Source organism: Marmota marmota, unplaced genomic scaffold (assembly GCF_001458135.2).
Source record: "Marmota marmota marmota unplaced genomic scaffold, marMar, whole genome shotgun sequence".
Taxonomy (NCBI): Eukaryota; Metazoa; Chordata; class Mammalia; order Rodentia; family Sciuridae; genus Marmota; species Marmota marmota.
This window is the reverse complement of record NW_026000016.1, coordinates 32,823,576-32,850,947: the sequence shown is the minus strand read 5'-3', so window position 1 is coordinate 32,850,947 and position 27,372 is coordinate 32,823,576. Positions and strand designations below refer to the sequence as shown.

The following is a 27,372-nucleotide window of genomic DNA, read 5'->3' as shown; positions in this document are numbered from 1 at the left end:
CACTCCACAACACTATCTGCTCATAAAAAGCACTAGGAGCATAATTTGAGCACTTTAACTTCTATATTCTCGTTTTAATCTCATGAACCTTCCTAGAGAATAAATTTCTTTACAGATGAAAAGAAGTTCAGTGATTTCATTACCTTGCTGAACTTAAAATCTGATCTTGTTCCTCCTCGCTCTTAGTAACACTACCTCCTCTTTTTTTTTTAATTAATGTCTTTAGCTTTTATTTTTAACATTTACCTTTATTTTATTATATATTATGTTTACTTAGGATGATGTGAAATGGTAGGAATACACATTTCATATAATCAGCTACTTTCCTCTTTTTAAAAATAATTTAAAATATATCTGTGTGTATGTGTGTGTGTGTGTGTGTATGTATGTATTTATGTATATGTATATATATATATTTGAGGGGTTTCTGGAGATTGAACCCAGGAACCCTGGCACATGCTAAGCCCATGCTCTATCACTGAGCTACACTCCTGGCTCCTAAAAATCTGTGATTCTTTAATGCACTTAAATACACAACCCTTTGTCATTTTTTTCAACAAATATTTAGACAGATGTGTGGAACCATCCTACCATCATTTTGTTCCTTTACCCAAAAAAATGCCTGATGCAAAAAACCCTGTGACTAAAATTACAGATAATTTAACTTAACTAATAACAAGATTTACTGGCACCCTGATGTCCCACCAAATGAGAAGGATGACTTCATTGCCAATGGAGAACACCAAATAAAATAACAACAACAAAAGCGGCTTTACCGTTCTATCCTGCACGCGCAATGTTCCGGCTGGGAGGTTTGTGAAACTAATCTTTCAAAGATCCCAGAAATATCCAGAAAGCTTTTCTATCCGAATGGTCTGTTCTCCATTAAGCTTCAAGGACCATCTCTAGCTCATTTGTTTGGTGAACTCGATTTCCTAACTCCAGCAGACCCACCCATGCTTCACCCCCTCCCTCTATCCACCAACACAGAAATATCCCTGAGCCTCGGGACACTCTGGAGGACAAACAGGAGTAACTCATAGTCGCAGGAATTCTTAAGATTAATAAATAAGATGGCTTCGATATTTATAGACCACTCCCTGCCAGCCCCCAGGCCTCCGGGAGGTTGTCAGGGCATAAGCTACAACACAGCAAAACACACTCCTGCACTCCCACAGCAGGTCTTTTGATATTTGCCTTTGGCACATTCCTTAACATGACAGGTATATGCTTTATGACGGCTTAAAATACATGTGCTAGAGACTCTGGCTTGGTAAAATCTATTAACATTTCTAACTTACTTCTCATTGGCAGCGCATCGTGTTTACCTCCAAGGTAGCCCAACCTGATCTCCTGATAGGTACAGAAATATGGAGGGACCCACCCAAAGGAAAAGAAAGGGATGGCAGCCCAGAATCCAAATATACAGCCCTGAAGTGTTTACGACTGACAAATTCCCCTCAACTTACTGAAGCACAGGGCAGAGAGACCAGGATTTCATGCCTCCATTAGTCAGAGAACCTCCAACAGAGACAACTATTTGCTCTGTGATCACAAACCACTTTTCTAATCTTGGGCCAGGCACTTTATATTTGGGTGTGTCTCACCTTAAACACCCATGCAGGAATGTGGCTGGCTTGTTGCATGTCTATCCTACCAAAAACAATCTCCACAACTTATTCTACAGGACCACATTCACAATGCACAGCTAGTGAAATAGAACTCTGCACGGCAATGTGTGTAGATGATGGCAGTAGTCAGAATAAATAAGACATGTACATAGGAAAGAATGTAAGTTCAGCAAAATTGCCACCACAGGGTAATATCAGTAGTTATTAAACAGAACTCTAACCTTACGTATGTTTTAGTTGTTCCAGTGTCTTCTGACTGTCCTATATTATTTTTGTAAATAAAGATTATTTTGCAGATTACCTATTGAAAATAGTATGTCAGGAGCAATATCTTTACATGCATGGCTAATAACAATCTGGTAGCATTTTTCTTAGAAAATACCTATTCTCAGTTGGTTTTTTGTTTGTTTGGTTCAGGGATTGAACCCAGGGGGCATTGTACCACTGAGCCATATCCCCAGCCCTTTTTATTTTTAACTTTGAGACAGGATCTCACTAAGTTGCTTAGGCTGGCCTTGAATTTGTGATCCTCCTGCCTCAGCCTCCCAAGAGTCACTGGGATTACAGGTGGGTGCCACCACACCCCACCCCATTCTGAGTTTTAAAAAGACTTTCTAAATCCTCCATTTGCAAGAAACTTATAGGATAAGATCTCAACAAAAAAGTTGTGAGAAAATCAGCCTGGTCCTTCTGAAAGTCAATATCATGGAACAAAAAACGAATGGGGTAAAGGAGCTGGAAGGGGCAGGCAGAAAGGGCTGCCTTTGAGTCCAAGAGATTTAGGAGTCAGGAAAATAAAATACAATGTGTCCATCTTGATTGATTAAATCAAGGGTTTTTTGTTTTTGTTTTTGTTTTTTTGGTGGGAGGGAGGGGGGAGCTACCAAAGCTAAATGAGACTGCTAGAAAAACTTAAAAATAGAAATTAGATGATACCAATGTGTTATTGTTAATTTTCTTGAGTTTTTGATAGTGGATTGTAGTTATGGAGAAGAATGGTGTTAGGAGATGGCAGTGGGCTTTATCAGGGATAAAATTATCGTGATGCCTGCCCCAACTTTAAAATGGTTAAAACATATACAAAAATTCAGAATTGAAACAAATGCTAAAAAATGGTTAACAGTTGTTGAATCCAGCTGTCTGAATATCTGCATACAGATATCCACTGCAACCCTTTTAGCTTTCCTATTTCAAAACCAAAAATTAAAAAGAAGGTAATAAACATGTTCGTACCTACTCTCTAAAGCTCTATTTAAATGATGCTGCTTCTTTTAATAAACTTCTCTGGACCCTTCTCAACACAAGGAGTCCTTTCTTTCAACACCCACAGTCATTTGTTCTTATTTTAATATACTAATAAAAATATTAATATACTTTAGATGATATACTCCTCCAGAGCTAGCACTTTTCCACCTCTCCCACACACATCATTTTCCTGGGTTTAAAGCCTGTGACATCTAGATCTCTGCTTCTGGAAAGAACTTTCAGGCACTCATTTGGGATGACCCTTACCTTTAGGAAGTACTATGCCTAAATTTATCCCAGGTAACAATCTGTCTGAGATTAACCAGACAGATTAGCAATCTCTTAGTTCCTTTCAGTTTTAACATTTTTAATAGTCAATGAATTATCCATTATTTTTAAGCTCTCCGAGAATCCACAGCACACCTGTCAAGTTCCCCCTTTTAACCATCCAATAGCCATATAGTTCTACCTCAAACAAAACTTAGCTCCCTGCTCCTCATGGATAGAGCTGGGATTGAAATATGCCACCATACTGTGGACTTGACGCAAAATCCACTCTGAACCATCTCCTTTTCTATTCAATGCTTGGCTCCAAGAAACTGATTCTCCCCATGTGACTCTTTGGGGCTTCGTCCCATTCACTTTATAACATATTATAAAACTTATACGTAAATGCCATATGGTCACAGAAAGGTCCCAAGTGTACAACACCTTAGATCTTCTCAATGCAAACTGCTTTTCAAAATAGAGTCCTTATTCTGTTTACTATTTATTTAAAAAAAAAAAAAAGGATAGCCCCTTTAAAAAAAAAAAATCAGAATGAACCCTAAGGTAAATGATGAATTTTAGGGAATTTGCAACATAAGTTCATAAATTGTAGCAAACATACCACGCTGGTGGTAGGTGCCAACAGTAGAGGCTGTGTAGGTTTTGGGGAGGGGTGTGGGGAATAGCTGTTACCTTTCATTCAATTTTGCTGTGAACCTACTCTACAAAATAAAGTCAAGTTTAAAAACAAATAAAAAGTTACTTCAAATAGGTAGTTTTATTTATCTATGGTTCCAGAACATATCTAGTAAATAATAGCAAGCTGCTGCAGCTATTGCCAAGGATCATGCATGAAATTAGGGCAAAAATAATTTTTTTAATATGGATGGTAAAACTAAATGCTAGCTAAATGAGTAGCATACATGTAATCTCAACTAATCAAGAGACTAAGGCAGGAGGATCACAAGTTTAAGGCCAGCCTGGGCAACTTAGCAAGAACCAACAATGCCAACTCCTGATGTCTTCCAAGACAAACAGCAATTTATTCTGATCTCAAAACAATCTGCAAATTTCTGTGCCTGGGTGCATTTTAGAAAGGAAAGTAGCCTTGGATAAGAGAGTTAGGTTTTATTAGGCCTTCAATGACTGGAGAAATTTGGAATACAAAGCAAAGCGGGAAAGTGCCACTAACTCCTCGAGCTCACTAGCTCCCAGGGTCCCTATCGCAGTCAAGAAATTACAAAGTGAATGCTAAACACCACAGTGAGGAAAGATGTTGCTGGACCAAGGAGGGAGAGCTGCAGCTGAGCTAAGGACTCTCCCTACAGACCAAGGTTTACTGTAGGGGACAGGAACAAACTTTCAAAAGCAGGAACTAGTGTTAACCAGAGGTCAGGATTAAATGGCAAATCATCCATCTTCTGAGGCTCATCTATGAAGATAGTATCCCCCATCTATTTGTGAGAAGGAAATGAGAAAAGTCTTCTCCTGTGCTTCAGGGTAGTGGGCAAGCTCCCTTCCCATCCTGACCAGAGCATGCAAGGTTTGCTCAAGGATGGCCACGCAGGGGTGCAAAGAACTTCACTCACCAGCCCCCATGGATAAAGTCTCTCAGAAGGAGGCAGGAAAACAAAGGATAGAGATCAGTGAAGCAAAGACAGTCCCATGGGGACATGGACAGAGAATGAAGTGCATTCTCCCAGCCCAGCCACTGCTACCTGGTTTTTCTCCCAACTCTGACACCTGAGGCAGGAGGGAGCTGATCATAGACTAAATATCCTCTTAAGGGACCATCCTGAATGGGGCAGATCCCAGCCTCCTTTTTATCTTAGCCAATACATATCTAATGTTGCCAACCGTCCTCTTTCTCCTGCAGGAGAGAAAATGGATCCCAAATTACCTTTGATCTTAGAATGGATAAGGCTGCATCTTTAAGCTGCTGGCCTGGTACAGTCTCTCTCATGCTATAGTGACACCCGCACTTAGCTCCCTGGTTAGAATACTGAAAGGAAAGATGTATGTGGGTTCTCTGGGTGGTCTCCTATAATCATAAAATGGAGCTCTGCACACAGCAGGAAGCTAAGTGAATGTTTGTCATTATGATGAAAGAGAGAAAAATGACGCTGAGTTTTGATGCCAAAGCAGGGCAAGAGCCTACAGAGTGACTTCAATGGCTCTTTAGATCACTGGAGAAATTTGGAGCCTTATGAGCCTCACTTTTGGGGTCTTAAGAGAGGGTTACACTGTGAAGAACAGACATGAGAGTTATTATTCAGCTCACTGGTGCTTTCAGGGGTAAAAAAAAAAAAAAAAAAAACAGAGCTCAGATTTCCAAAAGAAATTCCCCACCACCCTGGTTTCCTTTTTCCAGACCTTGCTGTGGCTTATAAACTGGGGGTGGTCTCAGGGAGAGATGTAGTGCATCCCATGAAAGTACCCTGGAAAGAAAAAAAAAAATTACAGTGGAACTTAATGATGTGATACAAAGTGTTTTTAGTGTGCTGAAAGCAATTTCTTGGGATATTTGCTCTGTAAACACCACACTTAAAAGAACTTCTATAGAATAGGCTACAGGGGCAGAGAACACACAGAGAAGCTTCAAAGTCACTCTAAAATCCACTCCCCAGCAGTCCATCAGCTCACTACAAGCCATAAGGTGTAACTTTCCATCATTAACTAGGAACTATGAATTTCCAGCATTTTGTATTTCCATTCTTAATGAGCAAAAATCATATCACACATGCACATGCGCATACACACACACCCACACCCTTCAAAGCAGAAAACACAAAGCAAAGACAGCTTTCTCATCCTATGGAAAAAGGTCTCAGCTGATTAAATAAATTCTTTAAAAGGAAGGGTAAGAAGTACAGAGATCTTTCACTAATATCATCCAAATATAGCTTAATCTTCTTCACTAAATGACCCACAGTCTTTAGGGAAATGAAAGAAATTAAAACTGAAGTCCTAAACGTGTTTGTTGCACTTTCTTTTTTATTTTCCATGTTATGTTAGGTACACTTGACTTTATCTAAGTGTAGATTCTGAAAACGCCCAAAGAAGCTAACAGCTATTCAGCTGCATCCTATATTTACCAACACCCTCTGGAACTTTTCCAGCATTCCACATTATTACAGCTCCCAAGCACACCTCACAGAACTATGTAACCCTGACCTGGGTGTGAGAAAGGAAAAATCAATGCGACTATTCCATCCTGTGCACAGATGCACCTCACACAGCTCTGGGTTCATGTACACTCTCTCATCTTCCTAAGGGGAAGCTAAAAAATAAATAGGGAAAGGAGGGAAAGAAAGGAGTATTAAAACTGGTCTTCTCTGATTTTCCCCTAAAGAGGAGAAAGGCAGTGAGATTTGTTTGGTATAAATTAGACTATAACAGCTTCTTCTTCATCATCATCTTTCTTAAAGACAGGGTCTAGCTATGTGACCCAGGCTGGCCTTAAACTTCTGAGCTCAATCTATCCTCCTGCCTCAGTTTCCCAAACAGCTGGGGCTATCCATCAACTTTAGAACTGTATACTCTTTCCCTATCCTTTTTAATGTTTATTTATTTTTTTTAGTTTTCGGCAGACACAACATCTTTGTTTGTATGTGGTGCTGAGGATCCAACCCAGGCCGCACACATGCCAGGTGAGCGCGCTACCGCTTGAGCCACATCCCCAGCCCTCCCTATCCTTATATCAAATTACTTTTAGCCAAGTAAAGGTATGGTACAAGGTTTAAAACACAAGTCCCTAACTTTAGTTGCTAAAGAAAATAACTATGATGAGAAGAATTTTAAAGAGCACATTTAGAAATTCCATTATTTCCTTCCTGCTTTCAAATATTCAGTGGTGAGGTGGAAATTTTTCCAACTTTCCTACGCACTAGCCACGTAAATGACCTTTCAAAGCCTTTCTTTAGCTACATTTGAAATTAGGAGACGTAGATTTCTGCTCTGCTACTCTCCTGTATGATGATACATCACCTACACATGATGGCTACAACGCAACCAGTCTAGGCAGCATGTAGCTGAAAACTGAGAAATGGGGCTGCGACATCCTAGATTCCAGCATCACAGACAGTGCTGGGGAAACGGAAATATATTCTTGGTCCATTTTCTCTAATTTTATATATAGTTCCTTGTGAATTCCTTGACCTTGCTTTCTAGCACCCTTTGCAAATTTCAAAGAGACAAGTTTGGCTATCATAGACAAACACGGTAATACACAATACAAGTGGCAATAAGGGAGGTGACAGGGTAAATGATAAAAATAAACACATTTCCACAGCAAGGAAAGCTGTATCCAAAATTGCCTGTATTAAATATAAACAATTAAATAATATGCAGCATAATCCTGGGCAACTTAGCAAGACTCAACAATGCTGACTCCTGATTGCTTCCAAGACAAAAAGCAATTTATTCTAATTTCTATACAATCGGCTAATTTCTATGGCCAGGTGCATCTTAGAAAAGTAGCATAATCTAAGTAAGAAGACAGAAAACAAATACATTTTAAAATAAGTCCCATTCATGGCAGTTAAAAAGAAGAAGAAGAAGAAGAAGAAGAAGAAGAAGAAAAAGGCTCCTGAAGAGGTAAAGGCTCTGCTATGTTGGACCACTTTCCCCATACAAGGCACTTTTCTGTCTTTTTTTTTCCCCCCAAAATATTTCTTTTTTAGTTGTAGTTGGACACAATACTTTTGCTTTATTTATTTATTTTTATGTGGTGTTGTAGGATCCAACCCAGGGCATCACAAGTGCTTAGACAAGTGCTCTACCACTGAGCCACCGCCCCAGCCCCTGCTTCTCTGTCTTACAGTCCTCTAACAGAGGCAAACCAGCTCCATGAACCATCACATGCCATGATTTTCCACTTGGCGGGTATGGGGGGCTGCAAGAAGTGATCCTCTGGGAGGACAAGAAATTTGGAAAGCCCCCTGTTTAAAAAAAAACAAAAAACTTCCCCATGCCTTGCTTTGAGGATTACTGCCTTGAGACTACTAGATACTTGATTTTTGATTTTCCCACGGTATGGATCCAAGTCTTCATTTTTTACCTTACATTAGTAAAACTTTTCTCTTAAGGTAGCCAAAGTACATCTTGAATACTTATGGATAAACTATTGCCTGGGATCTTCTTTTAAAAATCATGACAGTACAGTAATAGAGTAGGAGTATAGCTGAAGCCCCACTGGCTATAAGCTGACAAGAGTCAAAGCTGGAAGACAGCGTATCAGAGATCACCTCCATTCTCTACGTGTCTGTTTTGCATGTATGTGAAATTTCCCATGATAAAAAGCCGGATTTTTTTTTTATTAAAATGTTTCTTAAATGATACTTTTAGAGTGATCAGGTAAAATAGGTAACAGTGCCCACTTTGTAGAAGTATAATACAGGAAAAAAGGGGTCCAAATTTTGCCTCCAACTTAAACTTCTTTTCCTTCCAAAATAAAGCATGGATTTTGATAGATCAAACTGACAGCAGGAAAAAAAATTCTTAAATATGTAAGAGATAAGTTGTTTAAAATGCTAAAAAAAAAAAAAAAAAAAAAAAGCCCACCAGGCGTAAGTATGGGCCTCTTCCTAGGCAGCTTACATAATCAAAGCTATCAGGAGAACACCTGACCCTGGATTACTTCTCAAATGAGTATTCTGTCTACTCATGCCAGGAATGCTTAGTCCTGAGACACCCCACCCTTCTTTGAGAGAAGGTGGAATCTGCAACTCTCCAATTCAGTTCTTTTGCCGTCAGAGTCTACACACCCACTACAATGTGTCCTAGAATATCAGACTAATCATAACAAGAACCAGAAGGGGAGATGCCCCAAAGTGTCAGACTACCCTCACTTATCAAGCAGACAAAATGACAGGACATTCTGCTAAGCATTATCTCCGACATCCTATAAGAGGGCTATTTCTATGATCCCACTTTACAAACCAGGGCACCGAGGCTGGAGGGGTGAAAGGACTTGCCCAAGATCATACAGTGACCAACAACAGTCAAGCTTAGAACCTTACACTTTCTCTGACACAATGAATCATGCTGCTTTTACAAAGAAGGGAGTCAAAAGCTATGACCTAGTGATAGAAAAGTAACAATGAGGGCTGGGGCTGTAGCTCAGTGGCAGAGCCACTTGCCTAGCACATGTGGGACCCAGGGTTTGGTCCTCAGCACCACATAAAAATAAATAAATAAAACAAAGGTATTGTGTCCATCTACAACTAAAAAATATTTTTAAAAAAAGAAAGAAAAGTAACAATGACAATAGCAAGAACTGCATTGTACAAGGCTGTGACACAGCATCTGCAGTCTATCTTTGTGCACCCACAGTGGATGTTATCCAGATGTGGCAGAGATGGACTATAAGGCTGGGACGCAAGTTCAGTCCTAAGATGCTTTATCCAGAGGCAGCAACAGAATCTAGGTCCCATTCCAGCCACAGAACCCTGCCAGTGCCTCTCCCCTAGATGGCTTCCCACCCACTGTAGCATCCTGCGTTGTCACATGGGAAAATCCAAGTACATTACACAGAACCTCTTTTTCAAAAACCATCTTCAAAAACACAATCATAAAAGCAATCAAAGAGGTTTTGCAATCTGGGCATATGACCTAAAGCAAAGGAAACTCAGGGAGGATAAACACACCTTTAATTCGCTTCACCCTCCTGCAGAAATGTGCATCCAGAAGGGAAAGAACTGGAGAAGAGAGGGACTCTTCGTGAGAGCCGGCTGCCTGTGACTTCCCTCAGCAACGTTTCCACACCTCCCTTTCCCTTCCTTTTCCTTCCTGCCCATGCCTGAGTGAGTTCCCTCAACTTCCCTCATGGGTACAGGGCTCTCGGATGGGAGGACTCATCCGTGTCACTTCCTATCCAAACAGTCAGTAGCGGCCAAGCAACTCTGCCAATTCTGTCTAGGTCTGAGCATCTAGTACTTACTACCTTCCCTGGGTATGTCGCCCGCTTGCTCATAGGTTTCTCCAGCCCCACAAGCAAGGCTCACCCTGATGCAGTCACTTCCATGAATGTCATTTACCCACTGCATAACCACGGCTTCATCACTTTCATTTCATAGAGTTGCTGGGACAATTATATATCAGTTAAGAATACAAGTGAGATAACCTTTATCTAAAATACTTGGGACCAAAAGTACTTCAGTTTTCTGGTTTTGTTTTTCCTTTAGATTTTGGAAGAGTACATAATTAAATATCTTGGACCTGGGACCTAAGTCTCAACATGAAATTCATTTATGTTTTATATACACCTTGTACACAGTCTCTGAAGGTCATTTTACAGAATATCTTTAATAATTTTGTGCATGAAACAAAGCTTCATGGCATGGAACTGTGTCCATTTGCAGCATCATGATCACGCTCAAAAAGTTTTGGGTTTTGCAAACATTTTAGATTTTCAGATTAGGGAAGCTGAACCTGTATCTAAATTCCTGACACACGGTAAGCATGAGTTACGTGTTTGAAATCAATGCCATTATCATTGCAGTTGCTATTTCACTGACTATGACAGTAAAGCTAAGGAAACACACAGACTGCCCTGTACCCCAAACTTTCAAAAAGCCAGTTACAGAACAATTTTTAAATTAAAGCTATTCATCATAAAGACACAAAATGTGACAGCAAAGCAAGCAACTACAGATCCCACTGAGTTGGAAGTGTGACAGGGTGGGTTTCAGATCTGTGACCACTTTGGGAAGTCAGGGAGATGACCAAGCAAGCTCTGAAGTGTCATGATGCAATCACTGCACAAGAGCCAAGAAGCTGAATCAGGGGCAAGAAAGAATGAAAACAGGTATGAACTAGTGTCAGCTGTTACAGAGCTATGTAATCCCAACTGATGTAACCAAATGCTAATTGCTAATGAAAGAAAACAAAGCTTCTAAACAGACATAGTCCTGCTACTTATTGCATGTAGACTACATGCACACACATGCAGCACAGACCCATCTCAAGTGCCCTTTCTTCTCTCTGTCCCCTGCCTTGTAAAGACACATACCCTACACTACTTAAGTGGGCACTTGGAAAAACTTATGTTATACCAAGTAGTTCACAGTGACCTTACAGAGAAAAAGAGCCTGTCTACCTGTAGCAGGTGGCTCACTGCTGTAAAGACACAGTTAGTGTCTATCATTCCAGTTACCATTGGTAACCTCAACATGAAGATTGCTCAGAAGAGTGAGCATCAGTGCTGAGCAAGCCTGGGCCTCTGGAGGTGGGTGCTGTCTGCAGGGATAGCTCCACTGCCTTCTGCACCCATGTAGGGTGTTAGCACAACAGGGACAGGAAAGCAAATGTCAATTGCTTGAGTTTTTAAGTGGGTCTTTTAGGTCTAAAACACTGCAAAAATTTAAGACAGCCAGGTGTGGTGGCACACATCTGTAATATCAGCAGCTCAGGAGACTGAGGCAGGAGGATCTCAAGTTCAAAGTCAGCCTCAGCAACTTGGCAAGACCCTAAGCAACTCAGTGAGACCCTGTCTCTACATAAAATACAAAAAAAGGGTTGGGGATGTGGCTCAGTGTTTGAGTGCCTGGATTCATTCTCCAGTACCAAAACAAAACAAAAAACCTTAAAGCATGCGCAATTTCTAGCAAATCTGTATCTAATAAACATAGCAAATACCACATAGAGTAAACCTAATTCAAAGCGTCCCTTTGCTCTTCTGGTTTATACCTATGCTTCAGAATGCTAAGATTTCAAACATCCCTGCAACTAAATACCCTTTAATAAAAATTTTCTACATAAGTTTTTTTAAAAACTGGGAAAATAAATACATATCTGTTCTCCATTTAGATTGTATGGAGGCAGCAATCAACAAAGCTTACACTGCTTTTGTCATCCCAAGTCCTTCTGCACTATAATTAGCACATACTGTGACTCAGCAATGCCACTTTGGGGAAACTTTCATTAGAAATAAAAGCAACAAATCTTAAGTACTGTTCATAAGGATGCAGCAGCAAACAATGACTGCAGTAGAGGGTGAGAAATTATAGCAACCTGTATGTTATGTCCAAATAACTTTCAGCATCATGCAGTTCTCAACAAATACTGACTCTGAGCAACTCCCATGGTATGCTTTTAAGTAGAAAAAGTTGCAAAGTCATATGTAGGGCAAAACCAGCAAAAATCCAGTCATCTTGTATGTGTTTATATCAATATGAGCTTGGAAAAGGTCATGAGAGCATTTCCATCCTCAGAGGGAAGAGGAACAGAGGAGAAACACTACTTTATACAGTCTTCAAGTTAACATTGTATTAGAAAAAAAAAATTTAAATCACTTAACATCTGCCATTCCTAAATACTGTACTTAAGGGAATTTGGGGAAAAGTGTTTCTTCAACGTGGTAATAATATAGTAGCCACCACTTGTCATTCCAGCTATAATCAAACTTAATGATTGCTATGTGCCAAGAATTGTACTAAAGACTTCTACACGTATTATCTCATTTAATCCTCACAATCACAATTTACAGATAAGGAAACTGAGACTACATAACCTGGTCAAAGTTCCATGGCTATCAGGTAGCAGAAGCTGGCTCAAAGCCCAGCTATACTATAAGATGCATGATTGCCATATCTGCCCCTTTATAATAACAATATTCAGAACGCTCCCCTTACTAAATGGCTTTGAGTACCACATACAATCATATGTTGACCAGAAGAAAAACAAAAATAACTTGGGATCAAGCATTCTTTTTCAAAATCAGAACTGATTAAAACCAATAAAACCATGGAACTTGGAAGAGTTTTCAATCTTTTAAATTATTGGCATTAGAAATGTCAATCTTCTATTACTTTAAAATTTTTTGATAATATTTAGTATTTTCTGATAGCAAATTATAAAAAAATCAGAAATTACTACATGAAACTAAAAGAGAAATATAAAAATAGCCCATCATGTCACTACCCAGAAGGTCACTTTAAAACTTTTGCATATTTTGTCATTCTGTTAATTAAGTATAAGTTTAATTTATTTACCTGATTGAGCCTGTAGTAAGTTGAATATATTTCATTAATTGTATTATTTTCTCATATAAAAGTTTTCAAAAAATAATTTTAAGTTCTTTCACAATATTCTACTGAATAATCACCATTTATTTAACCATGCTCTATTGTTGGAATGTTAGATTATTTTGATTTTCACTATCAAAAGATCTGCCTGTGCCTTTGACTTTTTTTTTTTTTTTTAATGGTGCTGGGGATCAAGCCCAAGCCCTCTGCACATGCTAGGTAAGGCCTCTACCACTGAGCTACACCCCTAGCCCTGGTTCTTTCTTTAGACTCTTAAGGACCCTTATCAAATTGAAGGCTACATAAAGCTATATACTTACAAGTTTCATATTGCATATTCCTAAATTGCTGACAAATGCAAAAGCTACGACTTCCATTTCTTTACTTATAAAATAGTTGAAATATGTGTTCTCCCAAGTACTTCAATAAGCTGCATAGGGAGCTGGGCACAGTGGTACATGCCTGTAATCCCAGCAAGTAGGGAGGATGAGGCAGGAGGATCATGAGTTCAAAGCCAGCCTCAGCAAAAGCGAGGCGCTAAGCAACTCAGTGAGGCTCTGTCTCTAAATAAAATACAAAATAGGGCTGGGGATGTGGCTCAGTGGTTGAGTGCCTCTGGGTTCAACCCCCAGTACAAAAAAAATAAAATAAAATAAAATGAGCTGCATAGTATAAAAAAGAAAGGGAACAAACTTGGAATCAAAGGAACCAAGTCCATCAGGTCTGCAGTTAAGGCTCCATCTTCAGCCCTTAAGCATGGCTTCTAAAGATGGCAGAAATAATAAAAGAAAATCTCAATTCAAGAAAGGAATGTATCAATGTCTCAGTGTTCTCTTGTAACAGAAAATCTAAGAGGCAGAATGCCTCCCAAAACCAGGTCTGCAATAAATTGGGGAATTGTGACTCTCAGGCATATAGCCTGGGGTGGGATGAACCATCAAAGATGTCAGCAAGCCCTTTTCTCAGTAGCTCCAATGGCTAAGCCACTGCACCACAACTTCAGAGGCAGTGTTCTAAGGACAGTTAAAAAAAAAAAAAAAACATGTTGCCCTCCACCAAGTGGTAACTACAGAAAATATTATTAGGCCTGAACATTAAATAACTTGCTTCCTCAAACAATATTATTCATACAGCACAGAAATATTGATTGTGATATTCCCAAAGGCCAAGATAAGGGGCCCTTTTCTGCCTACCAAGTCCTATGAAATGCTAGGTAAGAATTAAAAAACAAGTATGGTAGATACATTGGGCAGCAGGGAAGAGGTCAGAGCAAATCAACCAACCAAATATCTGGAGACTGTTCTAGGGTTCAGGGTAATCTACAAAGATATGAAGGAAAAAGGGAGATGCCAAAGGAACATGGCTCAGCAAAAGAACAAGACCTCCCAGTGTGGAGAGGTTTTAGCTAAAGCTTATGCCTAAGAACATTGTAGTTCACATAAATATAATACTTTCAGCAGAAACAACAGGAGACGCAAACTCAGGCAAGAATAAAGATTTAAATATTTTTATCTCAAAATTGCATATGATTGTTTCATTCACATAAATGCTGGAACTATATGAAGTTATTAGCTCTCAAAAGCACAGAGCATGGACTTCAGATTGGTGAGGTAAAACACGCAAGTAGTGAAGAATGAAGACCTCCTTCTAGTATCTAAGCCTGGACACTCTCAAGGGAGATGAATTGATTCAGAAGAAATGTAATGTAGTTTTTAGTTCCTTGTAGGCTAAGTTGGAACCTTTAGATACTGTAGTAACACATCAAAGAAAAATTACTCAAGGTGGCTACAGCTTGACAGCTCATCCCAGAAACCATCTTCACTGAGTTCAAACTTCTTTGTAAAATATACTGACTCCACTTGCTACTCTTATGCACTACTCTGCTATTTATATACACTATTATTAATGTCATCCATTTCCCCTTGAATGTTTTCTTCTTGAGAAGGGCAACTGGGAGCCCCTGTCCCTACATTTCACCTTTATATTTAATGCTCTTATGAGGACACTCCCTGCCTCATATTTCCCAACATAAATAACCCTTCCTTTCTTACCATCTCCTTTGAAGCACTGTTTCCTCACCCTTTAATTATCTCTGTTGTTCTCTATTACCTCTAAATTCTCCTTGTCTTATTTAAATTGCAATATTAAAATGAGAAAAGCTACCTCACAGAGATGGACTTATTATTCAGAACAGACCTTTTGTTTTTGTTTTTGTTTTTGCATAAAAATCTGCATTTGAAGAAAAGGCTCTCTCACTAGAGATAGACACTAGAGACAGCCCCCGAGAATGTAAGCAGGCTCTCCTTTGTATCAGATAAGGAAGAACAATAGGACAAAAGAAAAAAGAAAGAAGAAAATGGGTCTGGGATATCCAGGATTATTAAATTCCTTATTTGCTTATTACTTTAATTTGGCCAATAATTAGAAACTTTAGAGTTAAAAGTTAGAGATGGGTAGGTTTAAATGGTGAAATGAAGATGCTGTCACCTTTTTCCTAATTGAAAAATCACTCCAACTCAACAAAGCCTAGATGAAACAAGACTTCAGAAAAGTCCACACTACAAAACTCAAACAGGGGGTAAAATTTGACCCCGTCCAATGGGCCTTCTGGGCACTTAACTTTGAGAGACGAGGCACTAGGAACTGACTAGGTTGTGAGCTGGGAAGGGACCAGAAAATAGGAGAACTATCTAATGTCTTTATAAGGAAGTGGTACCCCTCCCAGTGCAGATAGGAACGGAAGTCACAGGGCTCCAAGTTGCCCTTCTCAAGAAGAAAACATTCAAGGGGAAATGGATGACATTAATAATAGTGTATATAAATAGCAGAGTAGTGCATAAGAGTAGCAAGTGGAGTCAGTATATTTTACAAANGTAGGAACGGGAGTCGAGCAGGGCGCAGAGGGCGGGGGGGTGGGGGGGCTTGTCAAAATGCTCTGCCAAGGCTGGACCACGAGGAAAGCTATGACAGGCGATTCACAAAGCAGTTGGAGGGAGGTGTGTGGGAAGACTTAGTCAGATGTTCAAAGAAACCCAAGCAAATGAAAAGGTGAGGCATTTCCTCATTGAAGGAAAAACAAAAATGGGCTCAAAAAAGAAAACATCACCTACACACCACCTTTGACTTAAGCAGCAAACAATACTTACATATTTATGCTGAACAGAAAGCACTTAACCGAGCCTACCAGAGCATTAGTGCTGCTAATTATACTGGAAGAAGGGTGGTGGGGAAAAATGAGAGCCCAAACTGGCTTCAGTCCTTTAATGCCCACCATCATCACTGTCATCTCAGGTAGCATTACTGAGCAGTTACTATATTTCATAATTTTTTTTTTTTTTTAGAGCATGTATTGGACCTCAGGTCTGCCCCAGGAGCCGGGAGGCTGCCAAATACTAAATGCACCATGGAATCTCCCAGATTCAGCAAACAGGAGCATTTCTCAGGTTAGGAAGACTCTCCATGGATACCTTGAAGGAAGGCTTTGGAACTCTGACTGCAAGGGAGAAAGCAGGAGCATCACACTCAGTTTAGGGAATCTGTGGGTACCCACCAGGTGCAAGCCGTCCCTGGGGAAAAGGTAAGAAATTCTTCACAGAATTGCTGAGGTGAATAAAGAAGAGCCAATGGACACTGAATTGGGAGAAGCAGACCTAAAGAGAAATCCAAAGCTTAATTGCCGTAAACCTACAGCTCCCCATCTCCACCACTGGAACAGTAGAGAAGGCTGATGTAACTGCAAAAGTTGGACCTAGACCAAATCCATGAAGAAGAGTGACCCCCAGGCTGAAGACAACCGGCCTTTTTACATTTAAGTGGTGATTCCTTGAGCAGAGATTTCTACAGATGCTGACACCAACATGATCTGTATCACTGTGTGTGTGTATGTGTGTGGCAGGGAATATCAAAAAGTTATGATTAGTCAGTGTTCACAGCATCAAATCATGCCTTAATTTTTCCAAAGACTATAGTTGCCACTTCTGGAGAATTTCTTCCGTACTGAACCCTGTGCATACCTTATTTCTAATACATCCCCAACCCTTATTAGGCATTATCCCCATTTTACAGATGGGTATATTGAAGCTTGCAGAGTCTATGTAAGTTACCTAAGATAACACTGGCTAGTACGGGAGTCCATGCTGTCTCCAATAGGCTATGTTGTCTACCATTTGCCATAACATCACACTTGAATACAACTTTTCCATTCATCATAGAGGGAAAAAGAGAAGTAATTCTCTACTAATGAAAGTATTCCTTACAGTCAAGACCAACTTGCATTATTTTCTTTTTTTAGTTGTTGCTGAACCTTTATTTTATTCATTTATTTATATGCAGTGCTACGTATCGAACCCAGTACTTCACACATGTGAGGCAAGCGCTCTACCACTGAGTCACAACCCCAATATTATATAAAAAGAGTTGCCTCAGTAGGAAAATGGACCCTTTGGAGTAACTTGGCTGTAACAATAGGAACAAAGTTGCTAGGTCACCTAGGGTCCAGAATATAAAGGAAAAGAACTGTGGTGAGAGGGAGTAGGAGGCAGGAAATCGATGTCTTTTTCAGTACATATGTGTGCCTGCCTCCAGTCTGGACACCTGCCCACTGGCATTTACTAATACTGTTCCCCTTCTGATCAAACAACAAAAACAACCTCCCTGAGCCCTCACACTCCCCTTAAGCAGTGGACACAGGCCAATCTTGATATTGTAGTGGTGAAAATATAAACCAAAACATGCTTAGGTTCTCAGATGTTTACATGACAAACTGGCATATCCCAAGTTTTATATTTGGCATAACTCTGTAAATCTGGAAAAGCCCAATGTCGCCCAGACATGTCTACCTTATACCTTTGCATGTTAACTTGGTGAGATTCCCCAAAGCATCTTCTTTTCATTCTACCAACAGAATAACAAATACCAGGGGGGAGGGGAACCTGTATACTTCTATATTTTCAACGGTAAGTGCAGAAATTAACCCAAATCGCTCTGCTCCTGCTCCTCAGCAGCCAATTCCAGCATAAAAGCAAATTCTAGTAGAGTATGCCTGTTTTCCAAGGTACCCCCTGAAGTCACTGGATCATGACTGGAGACAGGAAAAGAGGAGAGATGCAGAAAGTGAAGTGAAGTGAAGAAAGGCGGAGGAGGCAGGGAACACTTTATGAGGGGTTTCAAGACCCAGACAGACTAGAATTACAGAAGGTGAGTCAAAGATGGTAAGATCCAAGTGCAAGAGCAACAGGAAAAAAGTATCAACTTATCCTTTGCAAACAGTGCGAGGAAAATGTTTGAAAGGATTTCGTGAAGCAATAACACACTGAGCAGCATCTTAAAAGACAAGCTGGGTGGGTAGAAGGAGCCTGCTGTGAGGCGCCAAGGAAGAGTAAATGCTGTCAATGTCATTCTCTTTCAACCAATGGCAACATAAATGGCTGCATCTGAGGGGAGACCCTTGCAGGACGGCTTCCCTAGAGATGCTACAAGCTACCTTCAACATACCGAGCAGACACCAGTACAGAGCTGGTACGCTGTATCCATGCAGCCCAAAGTTCTTAGGACTGCAAGTTCAAGGCCAGCCTCCACAACTTAGTGGGAATCCGAAGCAATTTAATGAGACCCTGTCTCAAAAAATAAAATGTGCTAGGAATGTGGCTCTGTGGTAAAGCAGCTCCAATTTTAAGCCCCAGAACCAAAAAACAACAAGAACAACAACAATAAAAAAAAAAAAAAACCCAATAAGGACACAAGAAGAGCAGGCAAGTTCTAAATACACCATGCAGTGCATAAGCCAACTGTTTAAATACAGGATAATCTCCGCTCAGACTCAAACTGAATTTTGTATTGACCACAGGCAATCTTCTTCCTTATAGGCCAAAAACAATCAACGAGAAGTCAAATGGTTGGTTTTGTTATGATTACATTTCAGGGCAAAACACGATGGCACACAGCTATAATCCCAGCAACTCAGGAAGCTGAGACAGGAGGATCCCCAGTTGGAGGACAGCCTGGGTAACTTAGTGAGACCCTGCCTCAAAATAAAAAATAAAAATGGCTATTTGTATAGCTCAGTGGTAGAGCACTCCTGAGCTCAATCCCCAGTATGGGAAAAAAAAAATAGAAAGATTACATTTCAGAACAATGACCTGATCCACACTTTTAATAAAAAAATAAAATTTCTATTTAAAAAGTTATTGCACCAATTGTGTACATTGTGTCAAAATGCTTTCTACTGTCATGTGTAACTAATTATAACAAAATTAAAAACATATGTTGCAAATATTTATCAAGTCCCTACAAAATGCCAAGCACTATACTAGACAGTGGGGACAAAACAGTTTTAAGACAGACACAGCTGGACATTCTCATAAATACCACCTATCATAAAATGCTTTAATCATCTCCAAAAACAACGCTCTATGTAAGTATACAAAAACATCAAAATCAATAAAGCAACAAAACAGGGCAGGATCACAACTGGGCACATAAAAATTATTTACAAGTACCCAAATAAGGCACCTTTATAAACCTTATTGTTTTTTCTACCAACTGTCTTCTTAAAATGCCAAATACCTAGAATGTTCTAGAATACCATGAGCTTTCATCCATAGAACTAATTTTCACTGAGAAGCTAAAAGATGTCAGGCACTAGATCTAAGGATGAGTGCTACGTACTTCCTAGCTTTTGTCTTCAAGAAGTTCATCATCTAGTGAGGATCCATTCTTTAATGGGAGATGAAAAACAGCTTAATTCACAGCAGGCTTCAAATCACCTATATCAGATGGCTGAGCAAATGAATGAAGACAAGAGAACTGAAGCTAAGACCTGATTCCAGGACAGTCTCTGGAGCCAGACATGCCTGAATTCAAGTCCTGACTCTGTACCTTACCAACTTGACCAGTTTGTTCAGACCTTGCTGAGACTCACTGCCTCACCTATGAAATAAAAACTAACAGGAGTATCTAGCTCAAAAATCTATTCAGAGAACTCAAATTTAGCAGCTTTGCTCAGTAAGTGGCCTACAGTATGTGTGATAAATGTTAGCTATTAGTAATAAAGTACAAGTCAAAAACTAAGGCCATGATCATAAGGGACTTTGCTCTTGGTACCCAGCTCCTCTTTCCCTTTAATCCCAAGGTTGTGAACAAATACAAGGCCACCCTCCCAATAACTGGTTATAGGGCGGGGGAACTTGTGACAACCAGTCCAAGTTTCTTCCAGAGGTAAACGTTTAAAGATACTTTAGTTTTTTCTATAAAGCTAGGAGGGGTAAAAAATGTTTCTCACATAATCTTAAATTTAACCTTTTCTCCCTAGGAACTGATGCACTTGCTCAGAATAAAGCAATTGTTACTGTGTCATTTACCTTTAACAGAACACTCTCAGTAGTTATATCAGTGTTGATTACTGGATCAAAGTAAAACTACGTAGGCAAAAGCCTTACTTCATGCCACATTCATCAAACATCCTAGACTCCAAACAAGACAACAGAAGTGTTCCCCACTTGCATATATAAATGGAAATACCTGAAAGATGTCCAAACTTATATTTATGCCACTTTAAGAAATATGATTTGCTTGATAGCGCATAACCCTCTATTCAGCAAAATTCCTTTTAGAAATTACTTTTTCTTTAAAAATTACATTTTCAAAAATATATAAATTTCATTATGGCAATTGTGTAGGACGTGGGGAAATTCTAAACTCAAACCTCACTTTCTGTGTTCTCATGATGCAGTGATATAGTATTGCTTCATGGATTAAAGTGCCAGGGAAGGCTCTACAGTGACTGCAGACTGCCAGGGCCGCCTGAGCATCCCAAGTTCTATTCAAGGGTTTTTAGAAAGCACAGCTGGACCCCCTCTAAACTTATAATAAGAACTTCAGCAGCTAGAAAGTTGGTTTTAAGAAAGAAATTACAGGATTAGAGGCAGAATCTACAGCCAGATCACCCTGAAGGAGCCCCATCTGCTCTAATCCAGGAAGCTAAGCAAGGTGGGGCTAGGTTAGAGCTTGGATAGAGCATGGAGACGCAGGAAGACTTCCCCCAAGGTCTAGTTCATCTGAATAGCCCACCCGAGAAAGCTTCCACCTTTTCTCTTCCATTCTTTGAATCTTGCCTCTTTATCCTCGCCTCTCAAAAACAGTTTTACCACACTAGACCTTAACCTAAAGACAAAGATGTGTTATGTGATATGCAGCAAATATAGCATTTATAGTTACATACAGATTACTCAGTCTATTCATAAAGACTAATTAGTCTCTTCAATTTTCAGGCTGCCTATCCTATAGAGAATTTCCCTTTTCTACCCCGTATTTTACTTACTATTTACTTACTTATTCTGGGATGGGATCTTATTTTACAATGTGGTATTTAGTAATTCATTTAATGAGGACACATTTAACAAAAACCTACTAAAGGCAGGATACTGTGTTAGAAACTTTGGGGACTAGGGATGTAACTCAGTGGGAAAACACTTACTTAGCATGCCTGAGGCCCTGGGTTTGATCCCCAGCACCACGAAAAGAAAAAAGAAAAAAACAAATCTTTGAGGATTACAAAAATGAGTAAAAAGTTGGTCTGAATCTTTGTCACCTGCAGATTCAGCATTTGTAAACTGAACCCCAAGGATCCACAAACACCCTAAAAATTTGTGAACATGCAATGCTGATTTAATTTTGACAGTGTAATTCACTTAACACTTCTATAAAATATTTTAGTTTTGTGTGACCCCAATGAGGATCAGATAAGTTGCAGATATATATAGTGACATTTGATGGGTGACATAAAGTGTCATAATGATGTTTTCAAAGACAAGGTTCTCCTGGCTCCCTTTAGAGTGACAAGAGATGGGTGATAAACAGTGTGTTATTAGGGGTGGTAGACACAGGGGCAGTTAAGACACCTGTCAGGCAGCTATGAGGAAGGTGCCATGAAAGAGACCCAGTCTGTTCTTTGTGCCTATCAGGACTCAAGCAAGCAGTGGTGGTGGCAGTGGTGGTTTTGGGAGTGAGGGATACTCATTCTGAAGATTTGGAGTCTCAATGGAAAAAGATAAGGCATGTTTGGAAGTCAGACGGTGCAAATCTGGGCTGGCTGGAGGGCAGAGAAGTCACAGGTGCTAGAAGGTTCAGAAGGACTTGCCCACCAGATTCTGACTGGGGAGACCAGCAAGGAAGGCAATGGTCAGAGTGATGGGAGTGATGGACTGGGAGAAGTGACTAAAGAAAGGAATTTCAAATTCAAGAACTTGCAGGTAAGAAGGGCTTCAAGAGCTGGGGAATAAAATTGATCAAATTATACTGTTTTATTGTGTGCATGTATGAATATATTATAACCAATCCCACCGTTCTGTATAATTATAATGTGCCCATTAAAAAAAGAAAATAGAAGAAAAAAGGGCTCCAGGAGATGAAGAAGAAATTAATCAGTTAACAAAGAGTTGTCATAACAGAATGAATAGGTAGTGATTGGCAGAGAAGATAAAATAGGAAACTTATCTTTTATCCACAATTGTGATCTATGGTGCGATCAGGGAGATAAGGGAAGATAACATAAGGTAAAAAATTGGTCCACACTAGAACCAGTTTATACACAATAGCTTTACAATTGAGGTCATAATGATATGGCCAAGAGCTGCTCAACTCTGAAATACTGGCAGAATATTATATTAGGAGGATTTTTTTTTTTTTTTTGTACTAGGGATGGAACCCAGTAGAGGCACTTTACCACTGAACTATATCCCCAGCCCTTTTTGAGACAGGGTCTTGCAAATTTGCTTAGGACCTTGTTAAGCTGCTGCAGCTGACCCAGAACCTGCAATCCTCCTGCCTGAGCCTCCCAAGTCACTGGGATTATAGCTGTGTGTGCCACCGTGCCCACTCTGAGGATGATCTTTTATAAACATTCCTACATTCCTATTAGCATCTATTAGAGAAAATGAGAACAACTTCTGAAGTTGAGACACTCAGTTTACATGGAGACACCTGTCCCCTTCTCCTGTTTTTAGACCCTCTGCCTCCTCTTCCTTACCTTAAGAATTTCACCAATGTCTTCTTGTCAGTTCTGGTTCAGGAGCTCATTTTCCCCATGGCTCCAGAGGCTGGTGACACATATGCTTCCGTGCTTTCTGGTTAAAAGAGAGTAAGCCCTGAACATATTTCTTTTTACCTGCTGAGCTACTCAACTGATTAAACAATCCCCGTTGTGTTCCACTAACTTTTAAAAAAGTTAGAACTGCTCATTTTTCTGCAAGGCTGGAAAGAAAGAATGCTGAGAAGCCATTCATATAAATAAGGATCTTTCCTGTACAAAGCAGAGAAACCAAAGCTAACAAATGTTTCAAAATCTAAAGGAAGAGTGGACTCTCAGAGATGGTTGTAAGGATTGAGAGTCATGAGTGCATTATTGGATGGAAGGAAGGATGGAAGGGAGGTGACAGGGTGGCTCTGTTCCTTGACAAAATTCAATAAGAAAGAAGAGCAAGGTATAATCAGCAATGCTGACCATGCATCACCTCTACCACAAAAGCACTTAAGTGAAGGGGATCCCGAAAGAGCTGGAATCTCTCATCTGACTCACAAAGCTGACCAGGACCTAGAGGTTACTTAACGTTGAAATTGCTTTGGTTGAAGACACAACTATCTGAGAACTGAGATTGTGAGCAGCAAGATGATTTTCTCCTTTAGTCTCATCTCAGAAAGAGATGGAAACATATTGAGTTACTCATTAAGATGAAAAGATCTAAAGAAATTACAATAGCTAAAAGCTTGGACTTTGACCTAACAGAGTCCTGAATTTGTGTACTAATTTTGAGTTTCAAGTAACTGTAGCATCTTAAGCAAATTATTTAACCTCCTTGAGCCTCAGTTTCCTCATCTGTAAGATGAAAATCATAGTAAACACATTCAGTGTTACCAGAAGGATTAAATGAGGTAATGCATGTAAAGATGTCACCAAAGTATCTGGCACTCCAATAAATGCAGGTGGGTTATCTATTAATTATGGTTATTAGGATTAGGGGAAATGTAGTCCCCAAAAAAAGAAAAACAACAACCCTCATGAAATAAAAGGGAGATTTGAAAGGTGATATTAAGAACTAAATTTATTTACTATCTTCTGAAAAAAAAATGAATACCATTAAGGTGAGGAAGAAAAATGGGTGAGAATTTATATCCCCAACCCTTTTTGAGACAGGGTCTTGCTAATTCACTGCAAGAGAAAAGGTATTTAGACAAGTCTACACTTATCAAATTAAGATGGGGCAGGGGGAAGAAGACTTCTCTAAACAATTATGCGCTGCTTTAAAGTATTCTTCACACCAGCCAACAAACATCACTTTGTGTTTCTTTTCTAAACATAAAAACAAAACTCTCCTGACATTCTCGGTCCTGAGCTTATAATGTGCTCAGTAATTTTCCACTTCAGTATTGTGCTCACAGATTTTAAAATGTACTTCAGTTCTTAACAAAAATATTTATGTTCTGCAGCATTGCTTCGGCATAACTGGATGCCAGTGAACAGATGAGAAAGGTATCCAAGAGGAAATGTGAGATAATAGTGTGCAAAGTGTTCCAGAGCAGAAGGTCAAAATATGGAACATACTTTATTACTGTAACAGGATAGCACTGGAAGCAGCAATGGTTGGACCCCACCCAGCCCAGACCCAAAGGCAGGGAATTCTAGTGTCCTCCCCACACAACATTGACCACATGCACCACCAAACACAGCCACCCCTGGGAGGAAATAGGTTACTATTACCTACCTGCTCCCAACACTTCAAATAGATTTGCAGCTCAGTGGCTGCCCTTTTCTTTTTTTTCTTTTTTTCCCCCCCAAGATAAAAGCAGAGCTGGTTGGATGACATCTATGTGTTCTTTATGCCTCCCCTTCAAATTCTAGATGCGCAAAGGTAATCAGGAAACATTATTTGAAAACTTTAACCTCAGTGCCAGCTGGAGAGAGATTTTGAAAGTCTTAAAAAAACAATTTATCTACAAAAGGTGAATTTTCATCATTGTGTTTCAGTTTAATCTATAACTTGATTTTGAGTATTCAGAATTGTTTTGGTAAACAAAAATCCTATAAAAATACATTGGTTTCTGTAATTAAACTACAGGGGAAAGGTAATAGACTTCAGTCATTCAATCAACCTAGCTCAGTCTTTGTAAGAAAATCACTGAAGTGCGCAAATATATATATATATACATATATATATATATATATATATATATATATATATATATATATATACACATTATAAATTTGAAGGTAGGGAATTTTTTTTTGCTAAATAAGATCCAAAACTAGGGGCTGGAGGTGTAGCTCAATGGTATAGGGCTTGCTTACTGTGTACAGGTCCCTGGGTTCCATCCCCAGCACTGCCCCGCCCCATCCCAAAAAGTTCCAAAATTAAGAAACTATAACAGATTTTATTGAATAATTTTAAACTCCTATGTGGCTAATGACAACATAAAGCAGGTTAGAAAACAACCACCTGGGACCAAAAAACAACGGCAGTGATTATTCATAACTAGTAGAGTTCTGAGTCATTTTTATTATTGCTTTCTGAAAGTTCCTGTATTTCTTATAATTCCTCTAATGATCAGTATTACTTTTATATTCAGAAAAATAAGAATTATGCTTACAATGTTATCATGGAGTGTTTGAGGAGGCTCTAAGACACACAAGGATAGTATTTATTGAATGTTATTGTTTCTGTCACAAGCACTAGATAAAAATCATATGGTAAGGTCAAGGGTTAAACCCCTCTTTGCTCTTCCATTCTAAAAATCACAGTTTTCCAAATGTAGTACACAAACGTGACACAGATTGATTTTAAGAAAAGCATATTATGCAGTACAGGCTCTAACTGCTGTCCCAGGTCAAGAGAGCTACAATAATTATAGAAAATTACATGGAAGAAGGCAAGACTAAGCTGGGCCTAAAATGAATTCACAAGGGCATAAATAAGAAAGAGAGGACATGAAACCAAAAGTTCCTCAAGTTACTGTATTATTCCTATTTTCTCAATCTGATAGCTCTCAGGGTTTGAAAATTTCCACTTGCTTCCAAAGGAATCTCAAATATGATTACCCAATAATGAAGTATATATGGAAACATCTAAATACATACATACATATTTACATATTATAGACCTAAATATGTATATTTTAAAATTCCTAAATTCTTATTTCCAAGAAAAAGCCTTGAAAGGCAATTGTCTACAACACACCACAACATGTTGGTGGTGGATAATTTCTCCATCAAGCAATTTGGTAATTTCAATTAAAACTATGAATGTTTATATCTTTTGACCCAGCCAGTCCGCTAACAGGAATTTATTCTAAGATTCAAACACAAGTGGGAAAACTCTTTGTAACTGCAAAATCTGGAAATAATCTAAAAATTCCACCCTGGATAATGTATGTTTTTAACAGAAAAGTGAATGAGGAGACCCTATCTATACTGAAATGCAAGGCTTTCTTAGCAACTGACCTCTAGGAGGGGAACCTGGAGTTTACAAAATAGAACTGGAACGAAGACTTTTTACAGTACAATCCTTGGAATGTCAAAAATCTTGCATCATGTTTGTCATTACCCCATGATTGCTAATCTAAATAAACATTTTTTTAAAAAATTGCTATGAGACAGCCCCTAAAAAGAAAATAATACTCAGTTTTGTTTTATGTCTCAAATACAGAAACACTGTTCACATTACAGGAAACTCAACTTCAAAAGCCATTACATTTCCGACAGGAACTCCTGCCCCTGGCCACACTTCAGTACCAGCCACATGAGGAGGGGAAAGGGCAAACACTTCTACCTGCCAGCATTTCATGCTGCTCTTTGTGTGTGACATTTCCCCACTCTAGGCAATGAATCACAATTCCAATTTATTTGTTTTGAATTTGATCCTAATGCATGTGTGAGGAAGTCCCCAAGAATGAAAGTTCCCTACAGAATATTTACCCAAATAAGAAACACATCCTCACTTACCTGTGCCCATATTGTTGATACATCTGTGACAATTAGCAAGAACACTGGAAAAATACTCTCAGAAGCCTGGGACAAGATGGACTCAGGTGGAGCAGGTAGAGAGGAAGGTAGAGGGGCTGGGGATATAGCTCAGTTGGTAGAGTACTTGCCTCAAATGCCCAAGCTCCTGGGTCCAATCCTCAGCACCACAAAAAAAAAAAAAAAAAAAAAAAAA

At 39.3% G+C, this 27,372-nt stretch overlaps 1 protein-coding gene across 5 annotated transcripts in view; it reads right to left on the bottom strand.

The window, feature by feature from the left end:
- Window positions 1-27,372, bottom strand: part of Ptpn14 (protein tyrosine phosphatase non-receptor type 14) — a 175,275-nt gene that overhangs the window by 104,223 nt on the left and 43,680 nt on the right. Inside the window, exon 1 of one of the 5 annotated variants that reach the window (XM_048809392.1) lies at window positions 9,791-11,566. The exons of 2 other annotated variants lie outside the window; for them this stretch is intronic. The gene's annotated coding sequence lies outside the window, so the exon portion shown is untranslated. Of the gene's footprint in view, window positions 1-776; window positions 943-1,301; window positions 1,443-9,790; window positions 11,567-27,372 lie in introns of those variants that run through there. 2 more of the 5 variants (XM_048809390.1, XM_048809389.1) reach the window with 2 other exon arrangements.